The sequence below is a fragment of the Tiliqua scincoides genome, chromosome 1 (assembly GCF_035046505.1).
Source record: "Tiliqua scincoides isolate rTilSci1 chromosome 1, rTilSci1.hap2, whole genome shotgun sequence".
In the NCBI taxonomy this organism is placed as follows: Eukaryota; Metazoa; Chordata; class Lepidosauria; order Squamata; family Scincidae; genus Tiliqua; species Tiliqua scincoides.
The window spans coordinates 297,342,006-297,350,897 of record NC_089821.1 but is presented as its reverse complement, the minus strand read 5'-3'; the positions used below and the strand labels follow the sequence as shown (position 1 = coordinate 297,350,897).

At 48.3% G+C, this 8,892-nt stretch overlaps 1 pseudogene; it reads right to left on the bottom strand.

Moving 5' to 3' along the window:
* Nucleotides 1-7,292: 7,292 nt before the first annotated feature.
* On the bottom strand, nt 7,293-7,409 carry LOC136637408 (5S ribosomal RNA; annotated as a pseudogene).
* Nucleotides 7,410-8,892: the final 1,483 nt, after the last annotated feature.

Here is an 8,892-nt window from a genome sequence, read left to right as displayed (position 1 = left end):
CTGAGATGAGGACAGAGATTGATGTAGTAGCTGATCAGGTCACATTGTTTATTTTAAGCCACTCTGGGTATAAAACTTCTAAACAAATTGAAACAATTAAAGGGAGAAGCATTTCAGGTGAAAAGCTGTAGTTCCCAAACACAGTCATAGGACCTCTTCCACCTGTATTGGCAGAACAGTTAAGGACATGAAGGACAGTAGGCATGTCTACTCAAAAGTAATTCCCATTGTGTTCAACCAGGCTTACTCCTAGGAAAGTGAGCACAGGATTGCAGCCTAACAGACTCTCAGAGGTGTTGGGGCATTATTTTTTAAGAGTAAAGAGAGAAAAAAAAAAATCAAGCAAATTCATGTACTGTATGAAAATGTGGTTTCATCTTTAAAAGCACATTGATCTTTTGAATGGTTTAAAGAAGATGCTTTCAGGGCTAAACTGACCTTCCCCACCCCACTTTATATATTGACATGAATGCTCCAGGGAGTGTGATAATGCACCCTTAATTGTGTCTTGTTGAACTTGGCCATTTATATGACTAACCCTTTGCTGACTTGGTTCCCGTTTATATATTAAATAACTGTTCCAAATGATGTCTTTTCCTATTAGAGTGTCATTCTGTCAGCAGCACAGGCCTGATGAAAAAGACTACAAGGCAGTGAGGCAAAGCACTCTTGGCAAAATGGGGGACATGTGACACTCCAAAACAGCCGTGATTAATTCATTATAAACACCTTTGAAGGATTTTTATTATTATTTCATTTCAAGAGGAAGGTGTCTGGGGAAAAAAAAAAATCCTCTCTACCCCAGACATAGACAGTGCTGCTGAATAAAATGACATGGCCTTTGTCAGAAGACTCCTTTGGCTATCCGAGATGTCAGAGTGCCTGAAAGCTGGCAGTAGCCACTCAAGAGGGCTGGTCTTTGTGGAGACATGAGACCCCATCTTAGTTCAGATTCGGATAAAGATCCAAGGTGGGCTTGCATATTGACCATTGAGTAGCATCAGGTCCATATTTGCTTATAGGAAGCATGTGTGTTCATCAGCGGTGTCATGAGGTTGAATGGTGCCTGGGGCAGAGTGATCTGGTGACGTTGCTCCAAGTCGCTGTGCCACTTCTTGCGTCACCATACCACCCTGTGCCTGCACACCACATGCCCCCAGCTTCTGGAATGGCTCCATTTCAACACAGGAGAGGGCACAAGGACCCAACATTGCCATTACTTTTACCTCTTCTGCTGCTGCTTCTTCTCATCACCACCTGTGAGTCCACACCTGGCACCCTGCCTCAACTGAAGCACACACACCCCTTGCAAAAACCCAACATGTGCCTTTGGCAGCAATTGTTCCATACATGTTTGGGTTATGGTGGAGTTTGAGAACTGCTGAGCTATTGTATAGAGCAGTGCATTCTGGCTAGCATGGGGCCAATCAGCGCCAGCTTCCTGTCTCATAGTTCAATCATGTCTCGAAGGGCCCAACCCTATACAGTGCGCGCCGGTTTACCGCACTGTTGCAGACATACCATAAGGCACGTCTGTGGCCGTCAGCGCCAGTCCAGTGCCAATACTAGCTCAGTACCAGTCAGCACCAGTAGACCTCTACTGCTTCACTGCTCTGTGGTGGCACGGACCGCTGGGTGGCGCAGTGGTAGGTGGGGGCGTGGGGGGAAGTATGGAGGAGGCATTCTGGGGTGGGTGGAGGAGGAGGCAGGGTGGGGAGAGGGCAGGGAGGAGGTGTGCCAGGGGAAGAAGTGGAGCGGGATGGAGATAGGACCTGTTGAGCTTTGCTCCACCGGATCCTAAGCCTTCGTTTCAGGCCACTGGCCCAACACACTGGCCCGGCAACCCTTGGGTCGCCATAGAATCAAGTAGCCCCATTGCAGGGCTACTTGCCTTACCCAGGAGAAGAGGACAAAATTCCTGAGGAGCCATCAGCACTGCCCAGGTTGCACTCAGGATGCAATGCCAGCCATTTTTGGCACCGCTGCAGACCTGGACGCCAGGCAGCTCAGGACTGGGCTATTATAGCGCTATTTCATGTAGTGCCGGAATATCAGGGGATGTATCTCCCTCCACCCGAAATTGTTGTGACAAGAAGCACATTGTTGGGGGGAGCTTGTCTCTATTCACCTACTTGTCTTCAATACTTCTCTTTCTCCTTCACTCCCTGGATTGAAAAAGGAAGAGGGGAACAGAGAAGAAAAGCAAATGAGGAGGGGAGGGAAGTGCTGAGTGGAAACATTGGAGAGTGGTGGGGGGGGGAACAAAAGCTGGCACATAATTGGGTAAGGAGATGGAGCATCTGGCATCCTACCTCAGATGCCAAGAGATCTGGGGCCAGCCCTGAAAACTATACTTTTAACAGAATTACAGCCTAGTCCTATCTCATGTGTGTGCATGGTGCAGCTGCTATATCTTGATTGCCAACAGGGTACCAGGACATTTTTGCTTACCTCTCTGACCACTTCCTGGTCCCCTAGGGGTCTTCTCAGATCTATGCCAGCTCTTTTGCTGGCGTAGATCTATTACACTTCAGGGGGCATGTCAGGCTCAGGAAGGGTGTATAAGATTTGGTGGCCATGAGCGCAGCCATGATCTGCCCCATCCCACCTCCAATCCACTCCACCTTGACACCAAGCAAAATTGCAGTGGAAGGCAGTCATCTTTGTGGCCTCGCGAGCAGGCAGAGCCATCTGGATGGCCTGCTAAGCAGAATGCCGGACAAGGCAGACCTTGGCCAAATCCAGCCAGCCAGTTCTGATGTTCTTATCGGTAGCAGGGAGGCAATTAATTGTCCCAGCTGTCAATAAACACAAAGTGCAGGCCTGCGAGCAGTTAGGGTGGCTTGGTTTTTGTGGAGATAGATGGTGCTCTGGGGCAGGTAGAAACCATAACTGGAGAACTCCCCCCTCCCCCAAATCCACGAAGGGGCAGAGAGAAGTCTCCTTTGGTTGTAAAAGACAGGGCGATCACATTTGAGTGCCCCACTGACCGAGCATGTGGTCGCAGTGTGGCCTCCTTCAAGGCTCCTGAAAGTGCCTATTTTGTGCGAAGGGCATCGGTTTAGTGCTGATGTAAAGGAAAGAGTGCCACCTACTGAAGCATTAAGCAGCTGAATTTGCCTGGGGATGATGCGAGTCAGAGGAAGAAACCAGCACTGCCTGAAATGAAGCAAAAGGGAGAGAGATTGCTGAGTGATGGAAGATGAGACCAAAAACAAAACAAAACGATGCATCTTACTGAGAGGAGGGTTCGGCATTGCTAAGTTGTAGGAAGGAGCGCACAGGCACATATGTGATGGTGGCGAATCCATTAGTATATGAGGCTGGATTGCCAATTATGACTCCAGGTTATGTGCTGTGCATGCCATTGTCATGCTACTGAGCAAAAGAATCAAGAAGAATCCCAAACCTGCCTGCAGATTGCCATTCAGTGCTTCCTTGTTCCCAGCTCACTGATAGAGGAAATTGGGGCACATCTCTCCCGCATGCACGGGAAAGAGAAGAAGCTTAAACGACCCGAACAATATTTTGAGAGTGGAAATGCCCAGAGAGAGAGAGAGAGAGAGAGAGAGAGAGAGAGAGAGAGAGAGAGAGAGAGAGAGAGAGAGGCAGTTAAATTAACATATAATAACAGCTAATACTAATACTATCCTCATATGATAGTGTATCTCCTGATAAGCTGTTGTAAAAGGTCCAGTGACTGCATAAACATTGGGCCATTGCAGGGTGATTCAGACTAATCAGCGCAAAGTGTTCAGCTCTGCATGCATGCCACTGCAGAGCCCAGGCTACGCTGGCAACCTCTGTAAGTCAGCGTAGGTTGTGTCATGGGAGGTGAGAGGGAGGCTTGGGGGAGATTCAGGTTGGGAATGGAAAGGGAAGGGGGTGGTTTGGGGGAGAATCGGGATGAGTTCCAGTGCCAGCAATTTTCACAGGATCAGGTCCTCTCTTTCCTAGTCCTTCTTGGCACGTTCCTCTCCTTGGATCAGTGATTTTCCACCTTTGTCATCTCTTGGCACACTGACAAGGTATTAAAATTGTCAAGGCGCACCATCAGTCTTTTGACAATTGACAAGGCACACCATGCTGTTGGTGACGAGCTCTCATCTCCCAATGGCCCTACTCATAAATGACTCAAACTCCCGCGGCACACCTGCAGACCATTCATGGCACACCAGTGTGCCACGGCACAGTGGTTGAAAATGGCTGCCTTGGATGTGAGCCAACTACATAGCTGGAAAAGGTCCAAGGCGATCCATGGGCAGTCAGGTGGTCTACCCAAAGGTAAGAAAATATTCTTACTTTATCTCTGGTTGGCCTTCAGTCCCCCTCCCTGAACTGGAGCATGCAGCAGATGCTCTGTTGGCATGGTTGCATGCTATAGCATGGCAGGGGACAGGATTAGGCTGTGAGAGTTTTACAGTACAATCCTATGCATGTTTACTCAGAAGCAAGATACACTAAGTTCTGTAGGACTTCGGTCCAGGTAAGTGTGTATAGGATTGCCATCTCAGGCCCAGACCAAACATGCAAAAACCCAAGCGGAAATGTGTCTTTCCCATGGAATAAGTTCCACATTTGGATTTCAAAGCCACATGGATTTCCGTACCTGTGAGACATTCATGGGATTTTTTGTTGCATGGATTGTCTCAGTATCTCTTTCCCACATTCTCACTTTTTTAATATATGGTTTTTTTTCATATGTGGTTTTATATGTGGCTTTTTTATATAAAGTGAGTTTGGGAGATGAGATAGTGCCCTAGACTGTCTCCCAGGGGAGTCCTTTGCCACAGCTCCTTCTCTCATTTTTTTGCTTTAAACAGCAGCCATCTCCTCCCCCTTACTTATGGTGAGTAGGAGAGACTGGAGTGTAACTGATAATTGTAATATTACGTTGGCTCATGATGAAGTGAAGCTATATTCCCACCATTCAAGCTACTTCTCTCATCAATGGGGGCTTCTTTCCCATCCAACAAATCCTTTATGGAGCAAGAAGTTGAGAGCCTTCTTCAATATTTGGAGGAAAGAGCAAGCAACTCTTGCCAAAAATTACCTTAAATGTGAAGCAGTTCTGCCGGAGAGACCTTGACACACACAAGAGCAAAGCCAAGGAACTGAGGTGAAACAACAAACTGGTCAAGGAGGGTAAGAGTCATTTTTCCAGGGCACTTCAGGACAAGCATGCCTGACATCCTTCACCAGTTCTTCTGTGTGGATGTATGGTGTGGTGTGTAGATGTGGTGAGTGGGGAGGCAGGTGAGGCAGAGCTTCCCCACTGGCTTCATTGGCATCCTTCAGTCTCGGGAGACTGCGTCTAGTGTGGCTGAAGAGGCCAATTCGAGAGTGACAATCCCTTCCACACTGGGAGCAAATGTAGTCTGTCCCTGGTGTGTCTCCCTGGCTGTGGGCCTTCCTTCTTTGCCTCTTTGCCTCAGTCTGTTGGCCAAGTGTCTCTTCAAACTGGGAAAGGCCATGCTGCACAGCCTGCCTCGAAGCGGGCCGCTCAGAGGCCAGGATTTCCCACCTGTTGAGGTCCACTCCTAAGGCTTTCAGATCCCTCTTGCAGATGTCCTTGTATCGCAGCTGTGGTTTACCTGTAGGGCACTTTCCCTGCATGAGTTCTCCATAGAGGAGATCCTTTGGGATCCAGCCATCACCCATTCTCATGACATGACTGAGCCAATGCAGGCGTCTCTCTTTCAGCAGTGCATACATTCCCCACTGGAGTCCTTCAAAAGCATTATAGTTGTGTGAGGCGTGCAAGCACTCACAGAAGCGCATGGGTTGCGACTGCTTGTGTACCTCACACAACAACAACATTTTTCAAAGGACTCTGGTGAGGAAGCTCTGCCTCATCTGCCTCCCCACTCACCACATGTCCCTGCCCAGTATAGCAGGAGTAGTGCGCCACTCTACACCAAGGGATGCGAGGGAAGACACGAGCAGTGAGGAAGAGGGAGTCCTCAACCTGGTTCTCATCAGCCCAGATGAGACTTCCTCCTTGCAGCCAGGACCTTCAGTATTAGAAGAGCCATCCCAAGGCCTGGTTGATGCAGGCATCCTTTTTAATGATTCTTTGCAACAGGCACCTGAAGAGCCAGGCAATTACTTCCTTTCAGGCACTGGACATCTGTCATTTAACACCCTCGCTTTGGAAAGTGGGGGTTGGTAGGAATGGGAAGCACAAGAGGTTGGGTGCCTTTCCTGCCCTTGGCACTGATTGCACTAGGGATCAAACGAGTACTGCACAGTGCGCTACCCCAAACCGTGTTCTTGTTTGCAGGAGCCAAGCCACGAAGAAGTCAGATGACCTTGGCAGGGAGGATGCAACAACTGAGGAACAGTCTAAAGCAGCAGCTTTCAGAGTCCTCTCAGGAGCATTTGCTGGCAATCCAGGAGATGAGCAACAAACTCACAGGCGCTCTAAATCCCCTCTAAGACGGAGACTTCCAGGAGTGGGGCATGTGCTTGGAGAGGGCACTGGCCAGCCAGGAGCAACCACTGGCCTGTTTTCAACAGAGGGAGGTAGGAGGGGTAGGAATGTTATCACTTAATGGTTGACGGCCAGTCCAAACCAAACCCTGGCTTGAGCCAGAACAGGCCTCCCTGCACCAGGTCTGAGTGAGGCAAAGGTGCCATAAGGCACTTTTGCGCATACTTGGGAGCCAGCTGGGCTGGCGCAAAGACTTGTACTGGCTCGGCCAGATCCCAGCCTTGCGATGGCCAGGTAGAGATGTGCTGAACAGCGCAGGGGATGGGAGGAGTTGGCGAGAGGGCAGTGTGGAGGAGGGAGGGTGTGTTTCTTGGTGGGGGGAGGGTGAAATGGGGGAGGATATAACCTAGGAGGGGGTATGATTGGCAGTGGCACTGCATGCCATATCCTAACCCCTGCTCCCGGGCCAGACAGCCCTACACGGGCTTCCCTGATACACGCCAGCTAAAAAGCTGGCACGGATCCAAGAAGCCACATGGGGCAGCTGGGGTACTACACAGGGTAAGGGGAAATATATCACCTTACCCTGAGGTGACCTCCAGCCACCTCCTAATCTGCGATGGATACAGTGCAGGCCACGCAGCCTGGCTGTACCAGCTCAGGTTAGGATTGTGAGTTTCCCGTTTTTGATATTTCATTGCAATTAATTATCTAGATAATCTGGGTATCTTTTAGGCAGCAGAGGTATTAATGCATTTGATAAGTCAACAAGCAAGCAAGCAAACTGTGCCCTTTTCCCAAGAAACACACAGGCAGGTTGGCAGGTTGGAAACCTTCAGTCTCGAAAGACTATGGTATAAGCCTACAGCACCCGGTATTCCCAAGTGGTCACCCATCCAAGTACTAACCAGGCCTGACCCTGCTTAGTTTCCGAGATCAGACAAGATCGGGCACGTGCAGGGTAACAGTTCTCGCTTCATTTTCGCCGCTCGTTTTGCGAAAGAAAGCAGATCTTTGGCAAAGCGTTTTCCAACCTCAAACATTTTTTTTTTTTGAAAGCATAAAAATTGGAAAAGGAATGGTTAAACATTTTATTATTCATGCCACATTCAAAGTAAATTGTGTAATAGTTTTCATGTCTTAATTACTTAAATTTTATATTGAGCTATAGCGATATTATCTCTCTTTTTGTCTTCACACAATTGTATTTTATAATAGCTTTTATTAGGGCCTACATGAATGGAATTTCAAATGAAGACATCATTTCTGTTACTTGGGCAGTTGAGAAAAAGAGAGCGCATTCCTGATATTTGGCATCTCTTTGTGTTTTATGACATATAGAGAGTTGTATTAGGAAAGGACATATTTTGAACATAATGGTAACCAAGGGAGAAGAGAGAATAGTGTGCCACTTTGAGGAAGTTCCTGTTCGCATGGAGAAGAAGCTGGGGCATGTTCAACTCAAGCACAGGAAAATAATCCTTCATACACCCTTACAGTGTTGCTTCACAAGGAGCTTTAAAGTTGTGGGCGATCTACAGCACAATCCTAACTAAATTCCCCCATGCCAAAGCAGTGGTACCCAGTGGGCTCAGTATTCCACCACGGTACCCAGAGGTATCCTTGTGTGAGGGATCATTTGGGTTATTCCCAGCAGCTGCAATGAATTGCACTCAGTGCAATGAGTTGACACTCACACCTGTGCCAGCAATATCACTGAGGCAAGTTTGAGTTGATCCATGTCAGTAGATCAAGCCCAGGAAAGGAAATAGGATACAGCACGCACTGGCACTGGACGTGCTAAATGACTGTGCCTTAGAACAGCTAGTCACGGAGCCCACCAGAGGACAGGTGACTCTGGATTTAATATTGTGTGGTACGCAGGACCTGGTTAGAGATGTAAATATTACTGAGCCATTGGGGAACAGTGATCATGCTGCGATCCGTTTTGACATGCACGTTGGGGGAAGAATACCAGGCAAATCTCTAACAAAAACCCTTGACTTCCGGTGAGTGGATTTCCCTCAAATGAGGAGGCTGGTTAGAAGGAGGTTAAAAGGGAGGGTAAAAAGAGTCCAATCTCTCCAGAGTGCATAGAGGCTGCTTAAAACAACAGTAATAGAGGCCCAGCAGAGGTGTATACCACAAAGAAAGAAGGGTTCCACTAAATCTAAGAGGGTGCCCGCATGGCTAACCAGCCAAGTTAGAGAGGCTGTGAAGGGCAAGGAAGCTTCCTTCCGTAAATGGAAGTCTTGCCCTAATGAAGAGAATAAAAAGGAACATAAACTGTGGCAAAAGAAATGTAAGAAGGTGATATGGGAGGCCAAGCGAGACTATGAGGAACGCATGGCCGGCAACATTAAGGGGAATAATAAAAGCTTCTTCAAATATGTTAGAAGCAGGAAACCCGCCAGAGAAGCGGTTGGCCCTCTGGATGGTGAGGGAGGGAAAGGGGAGAT